The sequence below is a fragment of the Lissotriton vulgaris genome, chromosome 10, assembly GCF_964263255.1.
Source record: "Lissotriton vulgaris chromosome 10, aLisVul1.2, whole genome shotgun sequence".
Taxonomy (NCBI): Eukaryota; Metazoa; Chordata; class Amphibia; order Caudata; family Salamandridae; genus Lissotriton; species Lissotriton vulgaris.
Window position 1 is genome coordinate 1,136,783,001 of NC_141698.1, and position 16,709 is coordinate 1,136,799,709.

Sequence of the window (16,709 nt, forward strand, 5' to 3'; positions counted from 1 at the left end):
CCAACGTAAGCTATTCTCAGGGTGTTCAAATCTGCTAAAGTGATCAACCAAAGGTGCACCCTGAACTTTGCACCTTATGCGGCTCATGTGTTGCAGGATCCGACATTTTATTTTCTGTGTGGTCTGACCCACGTACAGAAAACCACACGGGCATGCAACCGCATAGACTACCCAAGATGTGTTGCAGTTGGTGTGTTGGGTGAGCTTGTATGTTCGCTCATTGTGATCAAACTTATTACACTCTAGTGTGAGGGGGCAAGCCTTACAGCTCCCACACTTTCTGTGGCCTTCTATCGGTGATGCACCCCAGATTGTCGGTTGACTTGAAGGTAGTTTGTGTGGTAAGAGTGCTTTCACCAGGTGGTCCCGGATGTTTTTACCCTTACGGAATGCATGTAAAGGTGGCGGCATACCACCCAATTCACCACTGATTAGATGCCAATGGCGATTTATACATTTTTTGATGTTGTTACTTTTTGTGTTAAATGTCGTAACACAAACCAGCCTGTCTTCCTTGGGTTTTTGAGTGGTGTGAAGTAAATGCTCTTGGTGGTTATGCCAGGCCCGTTTTCTAGCTTTTTTAAGGAGCCTGATGGGATAACCGCGCTCACTCAATCTCGACATCAGGGCGGCGGACTCCTCTAGTTAATCGTCCTTTCTGAAGCAATTTCGGCGCAACCTCAGGAATTGCCCAAATGGCAAATTGTCCCTGAGGTTGCGCGGATGGTGACTCGTATACCTGAGGAGAGTATTTTGCTCACTGCTTTTTCCATGCAAAGTGGTGTACAGTTTTCCATCTGCAGTTTTAATTTTTAAATCTAGAAAATTAATAGACATTGAATCAAATTCCAAAGTAAATTGGATATTGTTGGAGCAGGTGTTAATCCAATTATGGAAATCCCTAAGTTCAGAATCACCACCGTGCCAGATCAACAGAACGTCATCAATATACCTTACCCACAATAAAATATTATCGAGGTAAGGATTATATTGATTTTGAACAAATCTGCTTTCATATTCACTCATATAAATGATGGCAAGATTCGGAGCAAAACTTGCCCCCATGGCTACTCCACTTGTTTGGATATAATATTCATTTTGGAAAACAAAGAAGTTTTTAGTCATTGCGTTTTCCAAAAGTTGAACAATGAAGTCAGTCGGTACTCTGTGAGGGGCAGTTCTCATATTAAGGGCACGCTCTACACAGGACAATGCCTCATTTTGAGGGATGTTTGTGTATAAGGATGCGATGTCCATCGCAGCCAATATACATGTGTTGTGGTCATAATTGAAGCCTTCCACCAGTTGAATGGTATGTGCGGTGTCCCGCACATATGTTGGGGTAGCCGTGGCTATGGGCTTCAGAAACACATCGATATATTTACACAATGGCTCCAAAAGGGACCCGCACCCTGAAATTATAGGTCTTCCCGGGGGGTCTTCTAACCTTTTGTGCACCTTGGGGAGCGTATATATAGTCGGTGTTCTGGGGTTCTTATTATTTAAAAACTCGTATTCATGTTTATTAATAATCCCCTGTTCCAATGCTCCTTTTGTTAATTTTTGAATGGAATCGCTGATGGTTTTTGTTGGATCCTTCCTCAAGTGTACATAATTTCCTGGTTTGCCCAATTGTGTGTAAATTTCAGATTTGTAACTCTCCAAGTTCTGTACAACAATAGCTCCGCCTATATCGGCGGGCTTTATGACGATGTTACTGTTGTTTTTTAAGGATTGTAATGCAGTCTTTTCATCCCGACTTGTATTGTATGGAACGTACTGCCTTGTGATTAAGGTCTCATTGATATCCCTTAACACTACTTGTTCGTAGGTCAATATCTTGTTATTAATCAAGTGTGTAGGGGGGTTAAACGTTGATGGCGGACGTAATCCACTACCTGAGAATGTAGGGTTAAGTAGGATTTTTTGAAAATAATGCCTAAGGCGAATTTTTCGAAAAAATTGTTGCAATTCAACTCTAAGGTTGAAATCATTGGGCATATTGGTCGGGACAAAGGACAGTCCCTTTGATAGGACTTGTTGTTCAATAGGGGATAATTGATAATCAGATATGTTGATTATAGGATTGTCTGGTTCATTTCTCACCACTTGTATTGTTGCCTTCTTGTGTTGATTTCCCCGTGGGAGTTCTGTTGGAAGTGGGTTTGTTTTTTCCCTCGTCCCGCTCCCCTGTTCCACGGGCGAGATCTCGAGCCCCTGGGCCTCCCCCAGGGGCGGCCTCTCGTAGATGAACCCCACCATTGATCTTCCTCTAAAAAAGGCTGTTGTTCTGGGTAGTTTTAGTTGTGAGGGGGGTTGGTTGCTGAACCATTCTCGTAATGGTTACTGTGAGAAGGTGGCCTGATATGCAGTGCTCACTATTCTAGTGATCACTATGTATCATTCCAAACGACCCTTATTGATAATTGGTTGTAAGTCAACCTTATAGACCAGCTATCCTAGTAGCATGGACAAGAGCAGTCTTTAGGCTAAACTCTAGAGGGCGTGTTAAGCCAGCTGTTATACCATCACATATACCCCTTGAACACCAAGTGAAAGGACACCACACAAGTTGCTATGAAAAATAAAAGGATATTTATTTATAACAAGTCTACCCTGATCTCTTTATGAGTCAGGGAGCTAAGCACACAACAAAACTCTTAAGAAAATACTTTAAGTTGCACAATTTACACCAATGCCCGAGGGGCACGAAAAACCATATACTACAAAAGTGGAATGCGAAATACTAGCAGGTAAGTAACAAGATCCAGAGGCTTTAGGATCGCTAGGACTACACTACTGAACCTTCAGGTTAGGAGCAGGAGGCCTAGGGAGATCGGGTATCCGACTAGATAAGCTGAAAACGAAAAAGGATCTGGACACTTAGATAGTGAACCTACGTTGGAGCACCGAAAGGCTCAGGTTACCTAGCCCAGGGGCTGCGGCTGCATAGGGTTCAAAAGATGTCGGGAATCCTCGTTACAGTCTATGGAGCCTGAAAGAAGAAGTTGCTGGCAGGAAACCAGTGATGATGTTTGATGTGATCCAAGTCTGGATCGATGATGGAGACGACCTGAAAGCAAAGGGGACTCAGTTCTTAATCACTAGCCAGTGATCAGATGGGCACCAGGATGGTACCGGATGAAGTCACCTCAACCAGGTGAGTGGGCGACGCTGGGCTCTGCAGTCTCTCGGACCAGGAGGCATTGTCGGTGACCAGGATGGAGATGCGAGCTGTCCCACGAAGGTGTCGGCTGTCGGCGCTGTTGAAACCAGGATTGGAGCAACAAGCCTTGGCAAAGGCAAGCCCACGCGGTGGGGACAAGATGGCGTCTGGAGTGGACCAGGAGGGTCCGGGGTGCTCCTCTTTTGGAGGGAAGCAAGGGCCAGTCTGGAGCAACCAGACCAGCATTGGAAGTGTTGTGGTTCGTCGTCAGGAGGGCTACAAGCCAGCAGGGAAGTGGCCGGACAACGCGGTGAGCAGCAAAGAGCAGAAGGGCCCCACGCAGATCTCGTGGATGCTGGGGGGCTGGACTTCGGTGCTGGAGCTGCTCAGGGTTAGGGCTTCTCAGACCCCAAAGCACTCACTCGAGGATCCCTCGGCGGTCGTGCTGGATAAGCGTCGTGCAGTCTTGAAGATGGTCGGTCCCTTCAGTTCTCGTCACACCCACGAATCTCGGCTGGGCTGATGATGTAGGTAGAGGTCAGAGGTGCCAGGGAATCCAGGTCTCGTCGAGCTGGGCAGTCTTGATCCAGAGGATGGACTTACAGCAAACCGCATGTGCTTAGATGGTGCCCGCTGGTGCAGGGTGGCTACTCCTTAGCCACAAGGGGGAGTCTTCAGAAATGTTCAAGAGTTCTTTCGTGGAAAGTAGTCAAGATTCAGAATTATCTAATTTGGGAAGGGGGCCCGCTCCTACCTTTATACTAAAGAAAGGGGCTGGCACGCGACTAGGTCCTGCCCATGGGTGGGACCAGGAAGGGGGGTGGTTACACCCCTCTCCCCTGTCCAGACTTTCCCCAGCTCAGGGGCTGCTGTGCCCCTGGAACTGGTTTAAGCCGGCATATGCACAGTGAGCACCGGGGTGCCACTTGCAGTCACCTTCCTCTCAGCCCTGCCTACCTGGGATACACAAAACCCTGTCTGGGATGGTGCTAGCACCGCCCCTGACAGGAAACCCTTTGTCCAAGCTCTCCTTGCTGGAAGGACTCCCAGCAGCAGGAGGTCAGACTTGTGTCTGTGGGGGCAGCATCCATTTTGTGATGCTGAGGCTCAAGTTAACTTTAACCGGGGTTCACAGTTACATACATGTCGTGTCCCTCTAGAAGGGTGGAAGGCTAACCCCGTCGCCAGAATTGGCGAGGGGTTAGTATTCCAATTCGTATGACACCTTACTCGACATGTTTTGATAAAGCGATACCAAAGTTGGCAAATAACCGCGAGGATTATAATGCACTTAAGAGTCTATGGTACGCATTATCATGGAACAGCTATTAGGACTTGGTTCCGCAAGCTGCAAACGGGCTAAGCTCATGCCAGAGCACCATCTCACATGATTCCAAGCACTCTGCCTTCAGGATTGATAAGGCCTGCCATAGGAGTGACTGATAGGAATACATGTGTCCATTTTAGGGTTAGATATAGGTATACTATATCTAAAGCAAAGGGTGATTACACCACTTTGCCCCAGCTGTCGTGCAGCCAGTTGTGTCAGATTTAGATGGCCAGCCAGGGGTGGCATAATACATGCTGCAGCCCCTGGTAGGCCCTGGGTACACCTATGCCCTGGATACCTAAGGTATGCTGTACAGGGACTGATAAGGTGGCCCAGTACCAATTGGTAAATGCACCTAAGGTACATGGACTCCATTTTACAGAGAGAGCAGTAGGCCTGGGGCCCTGAATAGCAGGGTCCCAGGTCAACTAAGTCGAAAAACCAGCAAAACACCAGGCAAAAAGTTGGGGGTAACCATTGTCAGATATCCACCTTCCTACACCTACAAGCATAAACGGGTCGCACCACCGGCGCGAAATGCGCAGGACCCACAGTTCACCTTGTTTTACCAAACGCCGAAGAACTTTTGCATTATCAAATATTGTGAACTCATTTAACAACGTTATACGGTCTTGTAACTAAGCCTGCATAAGAAGTCTATTTTTAGATAAAGCCTACGTATTTTCCTACATAAATTACGCCTGGTGTCCATTTGTGGTGGGTCATTCATGTTACTGTATATGGTCATAAATGCTTAACTGACTTAACGCCCTGAGGATTAGCCTTGTCTGCTTGCGCCACGCAACCTAAAGGGTGAGCAAGGGTTATTCTTGAGGAGTAGTTCCCTTGCCCTGACTAGAGGAGAGGGTCCCTGTTTGTCACAAGTGCATACCTGTGCCAACCAGAGACCCCCAATTCTAACAATAGTTCTGTGGAATTGTGGGGCACTTTGGGAAAGTATGTCGCCGCAAGCAGAAGAGACCGACAGTCAAGTACGTAGCACAAAAGTTGGGAGTGGAAGGAGAAGATGAAGGTGAAGAGGAGGACAATGTGCTGTGCATAGAAGAACACATACTTTGCATCGACTACAACCATTCCAAGAAACCGCAATGTGACCTAGTTGTAGGAGGGTTTACGATCATGATGGTGGCAGACTCTGGGTCCCCGTACACCATAATACAACGTACTCCCTTCCTCTCTCTATGCGTTCTATCCCTATCTTCTCACACTTCCGTAAAGCACTCAAAACATTCCTGTTTGCCCAGGCCTACCCCCACTAATCCTCCTCGGCCCTGTCTGTTCTGTTCACTAGAGCTCTCAGCGCCAGGAAGCCGTTTGGCCATCATGTGCTCTATAAATACTTTCATTCATTCATTCATTCATACCAAGAATAGGCGAAATGCTAGCAAGAACTAAGGGGGTCAAATGGTTTTCCACCCTTGACTTCACCTCAGAATACCACAAGATAGCCCTACACCACTCAAGCCGAAGCTGACATCCTTCATAACACCTTTCGGATGCTACCAGTTCCGCTGGATGCCATTTGGACCGGCATCGGTGGCAGTTGGATTCCAGAAGCTAATGCACAAAGTATTTAAGAACGTTGAAGGAGTACAGTACTTCCAAGATGACATCTTGGTGATGGGCAAGGATCAAGCAGACCATGACAGAAAACTGTCTGAGGTGTTGCATGTCTTGGAACGAAATGGGCTTACAGCTGAATGGGAGAAGTGCCGATTCGGAATGGCGTTGGTCACCTACCTGGGCCATGAAATCAGTGGAAACAAAAGAGGTCGCTGTACTGTTCCTATGGGAAATGGGGGAAGTGTTTAGCTGGCATGACCACAGATGTTAGAGTAACATCCTGGGGCATCCATTTTGTTGGATATAATGGCCTCACACACCCCGAAGGATGTCATGCTTCATCATCGGCAGTTGCTCCTCGTCGGGGAGGCGGTGCAATCCCCGACGGGCTCACCTCGAAGAGGGGCTCTTTGGCGGAGATCTTTTTCCAACTGCCTTATGGTGAGGTGGGGGTGTGTGGACCGGGCTAGGTGTGGTGGTGTGTGGGGTATTAAAATGTAGCAAGGGGTACCGGAATTCAATTTATTCTGGGGGTCCCCTGGCTGCAGTTAAAAAGAGGGGTTAGGCTCACTACGAGTCAACAAGTTAGGTCAGGTGACCCTAGATGAGGCTAAAGGTGATGAAGGTCGACATGTTTCACGCTATGGGTCTAGTCACCCGCGATTCATCAGGACCGTGTAAATGTGCAGTGTCAAACATGCTAGTGTCATGTATGTCTTATGTTTACCTCTGTGGGTACTCCTATGCCTAAAGGTTGAGGACTACATGCCACATGAGGGGTCGGCGGGATTAGACATCAGGGAGAGCCCAAGGTTTAAGCTCGTTCCTCCTGTGTCCGCGCAGATCGACCTACCCTTCTCCGCCGAGCTCGAGTAGAGTATGAAATCAGTGACCACAGCATCCCACCCAAACACGCCAACGTCAAAGCCATATGCGAAGCACCCCCTCCGATGAGTAAGGAAGAAGTAAGATCGTTCTTAGGGATGGCCGAAATATTATAGCAAATTCGTACAGCACTTCACCACCAAGACCCACCACCTACGCCAACACCTACGAGAGAAGACGTCCTTCGTGTGGACAGAAGAGACACAAAGAGAGTTTCAGAAGATCAAGGAGGATATTAGCAGGGCAGTCTCCCTACAAGGATTTGATCAGCAAGGAAAATCTATACAAACCACTGACGCGAACGAGAAAGGACTGGGAGCAGTCGTTATGCAAGAAAGGAAAAACGTAGAAATAGCCACCATCAGCTTCGGTCTAGGTCACAATCGCCCACACACAGAGCAGAAGTTCAGCGTAATAGCAAAGGAGATGTTAGCTGCAGTATGGGCCATGGAGAAGTTTTGCCAATTCCTATGGGGCACAAGGTTCAGGCTCAGGACAAACCATAAGCCACTAGTCAAAGTACTCACGTCCAGTGGACACGCAAATGCCACCCCACGCATCACTAAGATGTTGCTGAAATTATTGGACTACAGGTATGACGTGGAGTACATCCCGGTGACAAGAAACAAAGTGGCCGACTATCTCAGCCGAGCTGCTGCCATGGAGGAGGCTCCACATTACATCGAAGAGGATGACGTCAGAGTCGCATTCATGGAAGATCATGAAAAAGTAATAAGTGGACAGGAGTGGGAGAAAGCCTACGAGGACGATGCGAGATCCTGAAAGTCAAGTGCTTCATACTGCAAGGATGGCCGGAAAAGAGACACATGAAGGCAGAGCATAGGAATTTTTTTGAGGTGCGGGACGAATTATCAATCGGAGATCGGGGAACCTTCCTATTTAGAGGAGACAAAGTGGTTTCTCCCACTTCGCTGGTGCCACACTTACTTGCCATTATACATGAAGGACACCTGGGCATTGTGAAAACTAAACTAAGAGCAAAACAGATGTACTGGTGGCCGGCGATGAATAGCCTGATTGAAAAGCATGTTTGTGAGTGTGAACAGTGCCAAAAAGCGTACAAGTCACAAACGTTGATGCGCCCTTCATTGGGGAAGTTCGACAACCCATCAAATCCATGGGAAGAATAGTCAATAGATATCCTTGGCCCAGTGCTGGATGCACAGGGAGTGCCGAAGTATGTAGTGGTACTGAGACGGATTATCCAAGTGGCCAGAAATAGATATCCAAGAGGAAATGGACACAGAGATGGTGCTGAAGTTCCTGACTGCCACGTTCCTATGGGAAGGCATTCCCCGCACCACTCTGAGTGACAATGGACCCCAGTTCATGTTGCAAAAATTGAATAACTACATGAAAAGAAATGGCATCAAGATTAAACACACGTCAATATATCACCCAGCCGGCAAAGGCTCAGCCGAAAGTATTAACCGAGTCATCATGGGCTCCATACAATCTGCAATAGGAGCAGGAAAAGACTGGGGAAAGGAAGTGAGGAACACGTTGTGGGCCTACAGAATCACTCCCACCTGCATAGGATACAGTCCGTTCCAAATCCTGAGAGGACGTGACCCTTTCACTAAGGACAATCTGGCGTGGAAGAAACGTACCATCATGAGCAAATGGGCCCCAGCGGTAGTCCGCCACAACTTGGAAAGAGCACAAAAAATATACACTGAACACCACAACAAAAGGCGCAATTTGAAAGATGAAGTTCCGTGAATTCTGAACCTGGGTCATAAAGGTCGTGGTTCTGTTACGAATTTGGTAACAGCGAACCGTAAACAGTGAGTTCAGCAAGTATGAGTGTTTTCATCATGTTACACCGATGGATTCACTGTGTATTTGAAGATTTTGTTCTGAACCATGGGTTCCATTTTGTGCATGGCAGCCATTTTGTAGTTGCCCTCACATAGGTTGATGACTTTAGCTGACTTTTGAATGACCTGAGTGAACTGACCCTGTTGCCTGAAGCTGACCTTGTTAGACCAGTTCCTTGCCCAGTAGCTGATCAAGATTAAGGCGCAGATTTTCCTGCATGGCTTGCATGGGAAATATTTACAAAGCGATCAGGGCTGGACTGCTGCCAGGGCCATCTCTGGAAAATGTTTCCATACGAACACCTAGGGGCATGGAGTGAGCAGTGCGAAAGACCGGGCCAACACTTTGGTGGGCATTCACCTACCCCCCCCCCCCCCCCCCCCCCCCCATAACAGGTTGTTTTAACAAGCATTTGCAATGGAATAGGTCTCACCATGGCGAGATTTTTAGGTATTGGCATTGGAAATAACAATGCCTTTTATTTATGTTTTTACAAAACCTGCAATAATAAAAGGCAATGCTATTTACTGTACCAATAGGTCAAAGTTTCTAAAATGCGAGACCTATTGCATTGCAAAAGCTTGTTAAATTTGGATGGACGGTTCCAGGAAGGCGAGGATGTAGGTGCAGCCACCAAGGGTGCAATAAAGTGCTGGGTTTGTTGTAGCTTTGTAGGTCTCGCTGCAAGTTTCTGCTGCTTATTACTTCATTGTCTGATTTACGGGACCTGAATAAACTTCTTTGAGATCTTAAAATAGACTCTAGCGCTAATAATGCAGAGCACTCAGGGTAACTGTGTCAAGTCTTTTGGCCAGGATTATGGTCTTCCTCCCCAGTGTGTTCTGGTACTTTAAATGTTTAGTAATATCCCAATACCTGTGTATGGTACCCTTTTGGAACTTGCACACGTCACTTTTGTTTTGTAACACACTGTTTGCTACCTCACACATTTTGTTTGTTTTAGATACTTGCACAAGTGCCTCCATTGCCTACGTAACGTTTGTTCTTGTGATTGAGTGTCTGCCATTTATTGCAGTATTATACTTCAACTTGTATTTTGTACATTTTTGTAACCTGCACCCATTTCACTTTTTTCTCCTGTAATGCACCGATTGCTACCTCACCCATATAACTGCAGCCGTCCAACAAACGCTCCTAAGAGTCCGGATGGGAACTTACATCTCAAAAGATCAAATCCCTGCATGGAAGCAAACATGGCCGACATCACTCTACAGACTCTGTGGCCAATCATATGAAACATTGACCCACATATTGTGCATTTGCCCATCTTTGGCCAACTTGAGACGTTATTACTTATTGTATATATTTTGTTTATTCCAAATCAGATCAAGTCGGCCGGCAGTCATGCTAGCACTGAACAGTGATCAGTTCCAGACAGCTTGCAGGGCCACCAGATTCTTACAGAAGGTGACCCTTCTTATACAGAAAACCGAACAAATTGTGACCAACGGCACAAAATAGAAGGCATGAACTAAAATTAATGGCCAAGAATACAGACTAAGCAATATTTACTTCTTATTTTTCTATTTTTCTTTTTCATTTTTCTCTTTTGTTTTTCTTTTAAAAGTTTGAGGACACTATAGAATGTAACGTACTTTCTATTTCAATCTTAGTCAAAAACAGTCTGAACTAATTTTTAATTCTTGTAATATTGTAAAGGTTTTGATTAACCATACACAATAAATTTGTTTACCCTTTACCCGATTGCTACCTCATGTATTTTGGTTGCTCACTAATGTCATTTTTGATCCAAGTAACTTATTGTTTGCATTCGTATTTTGTTCCTGTATATCATTATTGGTCCTTCTGTGAAGCGCTCTGACACCTTCGGGTAAAGTCCGCGCTATATAAAATTGCATAAATAAAATAAAAATAAAATAATAAAATAAACGCTCAAGCGGCGTGACCCGTGCGTGGCACGCACAGGAGGCGCGCCTCCACCACATCCCAGGGTACCACGATTTAAGTGAGTATCAGTAAAACTAGCGTCCACATCAGCCTCGCTTTATAGTGGTAATGAAGGCGCCCCAGGGGTACTGGCTGTAAGATGGTGCCCCCTCAGGCGAAATATCGGTGCCTCCGGGGTACTGAGTATCTGGCCGCGCCGTGGGGCTGAAGCATGTTGTGTGCGTCATTGGCCCCACTGCTCCCCGATCCAAGATGGCCGCCCTGAAGGGGAGCTGCTGCCAACTCTGCACAGAGGGGACAGTGTAGCCGCGGGCCCGGGACTTCCGGTTGCAGCAGCGCGAGGTGAGCGGGGTTTGCATTGGGGGGGATGGAGGCAGCCCCCCCCCCTTCACTGGTGGGCAGCACTGCTTCTTTCTTGTCCCAGGAACACTTTGTATGCACTCCCCCCGATACTTTGTATGCACTCACCCCCCCCCATACTTTGTATGCACCCATCCCAGGTTACTTTATCCCCCCCTGATAGTTTGTATGCACTCACCCTCAAGCGTACCTTGTGCCCCCCATCCCAGGTTACATTATCCCCCCTCGGATACTTTGTATGCACCCCCCCTAACCCCCCTGATACTGTGTATACACTCACCCCCCCCCCCATACTTTGTATGCACCCATCCCAGGTTACTTTATCCCCCCTCGGATACTTTGTATGCACCCCCCCTGATAGTTTGTATGCACTCACCCTCAAGCGTACCTTGTGCCCCCCATCCCAGGTTACTTTATCCCCCCTCGGATACTTTGTATGCACCCCCCCTGATAGTTTGTATGCACTCACCCTCAAGCGTACCTTGTGCCCCCCATCCCAGGTTACTTTATCCCCCCTCGGATACTATGTATGCACCCCCTCCCCCACACCCTGATACTTTGTATGCACTCACCCTCAAGCGTACCTTGTGCCCCCCATCCCAGGTTACTTTGTTCCCCCCCGATACTTTGTATGCACTCACCCTCAAGCGTACCTTGTGCCCCCCATCCCAGGTTACTTTGTCCCCCCCCTCGGATACTTTGTATGCACTCACCCCCAAGGGTACCTTGTACCCCCCCCCTGCATTCCGTGTTAGTCGCACCCTGAGCGCTCACACGCCCCAGGGTTTGTTTGTATCCACTTGTAGCGCACACGCATCTGTAATGAAACGACATCTTTGTAATGTTCTCTTGTGACGTCACTGGTTCCACTGTGCAGCGCTCCGACGCCTTCGGGTAATGTCCGCACGTTATAAAAATGCACTAAATAAATAAAAATAAATACAAATCGATGCCCCGGTTCCCTTGTCCCTGCCCCGGCCCAGCGTCTTCCCTTTCAGTCCCAGGGCTCGTAGTCCCGTTTTAGAACTGAATCAGCAAAACTACAAGTCCCAGAATTCAAAGTAACCCTTTGGGCTGAAACAGCAGTGGACCTGGGGCTGGCAGTGCTGCCCAAGGGGAAGGTCACAGTGAAAGCATGGGTGTCCGCAGGGGGGGGCAATGGGGTGGCCGTGCCCCCCCTCCCCCATATCACCCCCCCAAATCGCCCACCCCAATCCCCCACCCCACGATCGCCTGTCTGTCCGGTGCTGGCCCAGTGACATTATGATATCGCTCAGGCAGCGCACCTTGCTGTAGCAGACCCCATGTGTTCTGAGCAGGCAGGCCATCAACATTCCTTTTCATTGTATCCCTAATTTCCTCAACTACAGCAGGCTGGGCCGTTCCCCTGCGAGAAGCCCCAGGAGTTTTCAGGTTCTCTCATTGGGGCCTCTCGCACGTCTCTCTGAACTCCAGAGGATGCAGCAGCCCCTCCCTGACCTAGACAGACGGTGGACAGGCCCATGGTCACATGGTCTGGGACTACCGGCCACCCCCCTCCTTACTTTACAAAAGGCATTACTTAATTCAACAAGTCAAGACGTGGGTCTTTGGAAGTCAGGGGGACAGGGCCCCCCTGGCCGTATTTATTAAAATATGAAATAAAATGAAAATTTTTAATAAATAAACATTTTTGACAATTATTAAATGCACATTTCAGAACATTAGATTTAACATCCATTTTGACATTGTGTGATGGGCTAACCTTAACAAACATCTAGTACAGCGTGTTTCCTAACTTAATCTAAACATCCTGAAAATTAAATGCATTCTAATAATTAAGTCGGACGGCAAGGTCGCTAACCGGTGTCAGATCCTTTACAGCTACGCTCTCACGTTCGAGATGGCGCATGCGCAACCCAGGGCACGTTTCACCCACGTGCGCTCTGAACTCCATTAAACCATAACAGGAGGGCCCTTACACTCGCGCACCTTGATGACGTCATAGTGTCTGTGAGGGGTGGCTACTAGCCTGAGGAAAGCGTGGACTCCCTCCCCCGCACCCTTCTAAGTAATGGATATCATATCCTGCCCCTGAAGTTCTGGGAGAGACCAATCCCTCCCGACGGGCGGCCCTTTCGTGAATGGGCCCGCCCCCCCCTAAGGACCTTAAAATGCTGCTCACCGATTATGACCTTACCGCCAAACCCACATAATAAATACGACATTGCTATCTAAGAGGGAAAAAAGGCCTAAGGAGAAAATTAGTTAAAACCACAGCAAAGCACAACACATCTACATATGTACTTTTTCCTGTAAACGGGAAAAAAGCCTAAGGAAAGAATTAGTTATAAAACCACAGCAAAGCACAAAGCATATACATCTGCACATTTCACCTGTAAACGTGGAAAAAAGGCCTAAGGCAGCAAGCATTCCTTTCCTATGATCCTGGACATCGCTAGACAGTATACCTACCATTGTCTTTACCCAGATTCCGTTAACCAAGGGGATGGAGGGTGGGGAAAATTAAACAGCCCCACGGTGGGGCGAGGAGCGAGCCTGGGGAGCGCGGGCACAAAGAGGCCGCTACCCGCGCTCCCCAGGCTCTTAACCCCTTCGCGGTCGCGGCCCCGCCCCCTCGGCCCGGAAGTGCACAACTACTTCCGGGGCGAGGGGGCGGGGGCAAGCCACCACGAAGGGGACGGGATATGGGAGGGGCCGGGCCCTGCCATGCGTGCGTGGGGGCCGATTGGCCCCCCCTTTTCTCATGGTCTGGGACTACCGGCCACCCCCCTCCTTACTTTACAAAAGGCATTACTTAATTCAACAAGTCAAGACGTGGGTCTTTGGAAGTCAGGGGGACAGGGCCCCCCTGGCCGTATTTATTAAAATATGAAATAAAATGAAAATTTTTAATAAATAAACATTTTTGACAATTATTAAATGCACATTTCAGAACATTAGATTTAACATCCATTTTGACATTGTGTGATGGGCTAACCTTAACAAACATCTAGTACAGCGTGTTTCCTAACTTAATCTAAACATCCTGAAAATTAAATGCATTCTAATAATTAAGTCGGACGGCAAGGTCGCTAACCGGTGTCAGATCCTTTACAGCTACGCTCTCACGTTCGAGATGGCGCATGCGCAACCCAGGGCACGTTTCACCCACGTGCGCTCTGAACTCCATTAAACCATAACAGGAGGGCCCTTACACTCGCGCACCTTGATGACGTCATAGTGTCTGTGAGGGGTGGCTACTAGCCTGAGGAAAGCGTGGACTCCCTCCCCCGCACCCTTCTAAGTAATGGATATCATATCCTGCCCCTGAAGTTCTGGGAGAGACCAATCCCTCCCGACGGGCGGCCCTTTCGTGAATGGGCCCGCCCCCCCCTAAGGACCTTAAAATGCTGCTCACCGATTATGACCTTACCGCCACAGGCCAGCATAGTTGACCGACTATCTGGCCCCCCCCGCACCTACCTATAGAAAGGTCATAACCTACCTCCAAAGACCTCAACCCATGCCAAGATATTCCTTATAAAAAGAGCATTCCCTGCCTCAGTTAAATGTACCCGTCCCGCAGGTAGAAGTGCTCCCCCCAGATGCATCCATGAGGTATGGTCTGTAAAACCGGGGTTCTAAATAACCTGTCCAGCTTGTTGTTAATCCTCTTTACTGAGTGATTCAGGGCGCTAACAGAGTCCCCCCCTCTCCATTGCATCCTTGGTATCAATTGTGACCATACAATCACAGACCCCGGTAACCGCTTTGCCAGCCACCCTGCTGCTGCTATAATCTCTTCCAGGAGGACCCTTCTACCCAGCCCTGCCAGGTCATTCCCCCCTAGATGAAGGATCACCGCCGAAGGAGGTGCAGTATGTCGTCTTAGTAAATCCGACATATAATCCCTGAACTGACTAAGGCGAAGCCCCCCCCTGCCGTGGAAGGAGACCGTGCACCCCCCACTCTCCGCCCTCCGTCTACCCAAACCTGCAAGAAAAATTGTGTTAGCGCGCTTCACAAATGAATGTCCTACTACCCAAACTACCCTTGTCTTCTTTTTGTCCTCTGGGCAATTCCTTGATGTTGCTGAGTTGATGAGATGATCCATAGGAAGTTTCCGTCCTGCGTCGCAGGCCCGTGAAACTGTAAATAACCAGACAAAAAAGACAAGTGTCAAAAAACTCAAAATGGCAACAGTTCTCACAACATGTGCAACCGCACGTACCGTTTGTAGGCATTAGAGGACCATCTCCCTATCCTTTGCACACTGGTTGAGTTCAACCCCCTGGCAGTTGCTTCTGTGGCTGCCCCTATCCGAAAGGAGTGCGTCCCAAACTCTTTGTGGTTATAACCAGCCCTGGCCATACTCATGGCTAGCACCCTCTGGAACTGAAACTTAGTCAAAGGTGTTCCGTCCCCATGCAGCAGCAGTGGCCCCCTACATTCCTGCGCCCGCTGTCTCAAGAGCTCCTCCACTAGTGCCACCGGGCAGCAGAGATTGCTCTGTGCCCGGTGTAACGCCAAGGTTTGGCCCCTAGCTTCCTGATCAGTCTTTGATTTCCGGATGGTAATCCACATTGTGTCACCCCTTATGCTGATATCATGTAGCTGAAGGCCGCCTACCCTATCGCATTTGTTGGCCGCCACCAGTTCGCTTATCCTGAATGCCCCATAAAAGGCTAAGGAAAATGCCGCTTTAAAGAGACATACCTCGGCCGCGGAGCTACATGTGTCCGGCAGAGCGAGGAGCACTGCCGACAAGCGCTCAAAACCTATCGGTTTCCTAGCATCCGTGGAAGGTGCCTGCATGCGCCGCCATCCCTTTAATGCCTTCTGTGCTAAGAAACCGTTCGTGGGATCCCTCACCCCCTTAGCACGTGCAAAGAAGGAGATTGCCGCCTTGTGTCTGCTGGCTGTTGCTGCCGTGCGCCCTTCCCTGTGTAGTGTGCTCATGTAATTATTAAAGCTAGCCTCCAAAAACCACCTGCTCTCCCAGCCCTGGCCCAGAAAATGACAGTAAGACCTGAACGCCCCTTCATAAGCCTTCCTTGTCTTGGGTGCTAGGCTGGCTGCCACGAGGTCATGTAGTTGGGGGCACCAATCTGCCAGAGAGTCGACGGGAAATGAGCCGGGGTTGACTCTGCCTCCGGCAAGTGATCCCTGAACACCTGCATCTTAAAGCGAGAAAGGGCATCAGCTGCATTATTCAACACCCCTGGGACATGTTTCGCCCTGAAAAGTATGTTTAATCTCATGCAACACAGCACAATCTCTTTCATCAGACGCAGTATGAATGGACACCTTGCAGCTTGTTGGTTGATGCATTCCACCACTGTCATATTATCTGACCAGAAGATTACTGATCGGTTGGCCAAATCCTGAGGCCACACTTTCAGTGCCACCCAGATTGGGAAGAGCTCGAGGAAACCAATGTTCATCGTCAGCCCGCTCTCCTCCCACCAGGCGGGCCACTTCTGTGCCACCCATTTCTTACCAAGGATTGCACCAAAACCTGCACTTCCTGCGGCATCAGTCCATAAACCCAAGTCCTCTGAGGACAACGTGGGTGCACCCCACAGCACTCTGCCATTGAAGTCCTCCAGGAATGCAATCCATATTCGCATA

At 48.5% G+C, this 16,709-nt stretch overlaps 1 protein-coding gene across 1 annotated transcript in view; it reads left to right on the forward strand.

Moving 5' to 3' along the window:
* Nucleotides 1-10,961: 10,961 nt before the first annotated feature.
* The window catches only part of TMLHE (trimethyllysine hydroxylase, epsilon), a 163,379-nt gene continuing 157,631 nt past the window's right edge, over nucleotides 10,962-16,709 (forward strand). The window contains exon 1 of the mRNA XM_086942224.1: nucleotides 10,962-11,078. The gene's annotated coding sequence lies outside the window, so the exon portion shown is untranslated. The remainder of the gene's footprint in view (nucleotides 11,079-16,709) is intronic.